Below are 1,214 nucleotides of genomic sequence, written 5' to 3'. Positions count from 1 at the left end.
AGAGAAACAAAAAAATACATGAAACATATAGAAAACAAAAAAACAAATGGGAGATATAAATCTTATCATATCAATAACATTAAATGTAAATGAATTCAACAGTGTAAACAAAAAGAGGTAAACAGGTTGGATAGCAAAACAAGATTTAACTATGTCCTGTCTATAAGAAAAACATGACAGTTTAAAAAATACAAATAGGTTGATCAGAAAGATGAAAAATATATACCAGGCAAAATACAATCATAGAAGAGCTGGAGTGGATACCGTAATATCAGATAAAATCTACTTTAAAACAAAAAATGTTACTAAAGTTAAAAAGAGACATTTCACAATGATAGTCAGGGCATCAAAATACATACAATTATAAACATATACGTATTTAACATCAGAGCCCCAAACACATGAAACAAAAACTGACAGAATTGAAGAGAGAAATAGACAGTTTAGCAGTAATAGTAAGAGACTTCAAAATCATACTTTGAATAATGGTTAGAACAAATATCAGATTATAAAACAAGGATTTAGAAGACGTGAACGACACTACAAACCACTTAGATTCAACAGATCTCCAACAGCATTCTACCCAACAATAGGAGAATTACACATTCTTCTTAAGATCATGTGGAACATTCTCCACAATAAACCATAGTAGAATATAGACTACAGACCAAGCTTAATAAATTTAAAAGGATTGAAATCATACCAAATATACTCTCCAACCACAATGTAATTAAATTAGAATATGTGATTAAAATAGCACACTCCTAAATGGTCAATGGGTCAAAGAAGAAATCACAAAGGAAACTAGAAAATACTTTTCAGATAACTGAAAATAAAACCACAACATAGAAAATCATATTAGATGCAGGTAGAGCAGTGCTCAGAGAGAAATTTATAGGTGTAAATGCGTATATTAAAAAATAAGAAATATCTCATATCAATAACCTCAACTTCCACCTGAAGAAATAGAAGAAAAAGAAGAGTAAACTAAATGCAAAGTAAGTAGAAGGAAGGAAAGACTACAGGTTAGAACAGAAATAAATGAAATAGAGAATATTAAAACAATAAAGAAAAAAAATCAATGAAACCAAAAGTTGGTTCTTTGAAAGATCAACAGAATTAACAATCCTTTAGCTGGACTAACCAAGAGAAAAAGAAAAGACTTATGTTACTAAAATTGAGAAAAAAAAGGGGTACATCACTACTGATTTTAT

Source organism: Hipposideros armiger, unplaced genomic scaffold, assembly GCF_001890085.2.
Source record: "Hipposideros armiger isolate ML-2016 unplaced genomic scaffold, ASM189008v1 scaffold_235, whole genome shotgun sequence".
Classification (NCBI taxonomy): domain Eukaryota; kingdom Metazoa; phylum Chordata; class Mammalia; order Chiroptera; family Hipposideridae; genus Hipposideros; species Hipposideros armiger.
The sequence above is the reverse complement of the archived record's forward strand: the minus strand, read 5'-3'. Positions refer to the sequence as shown.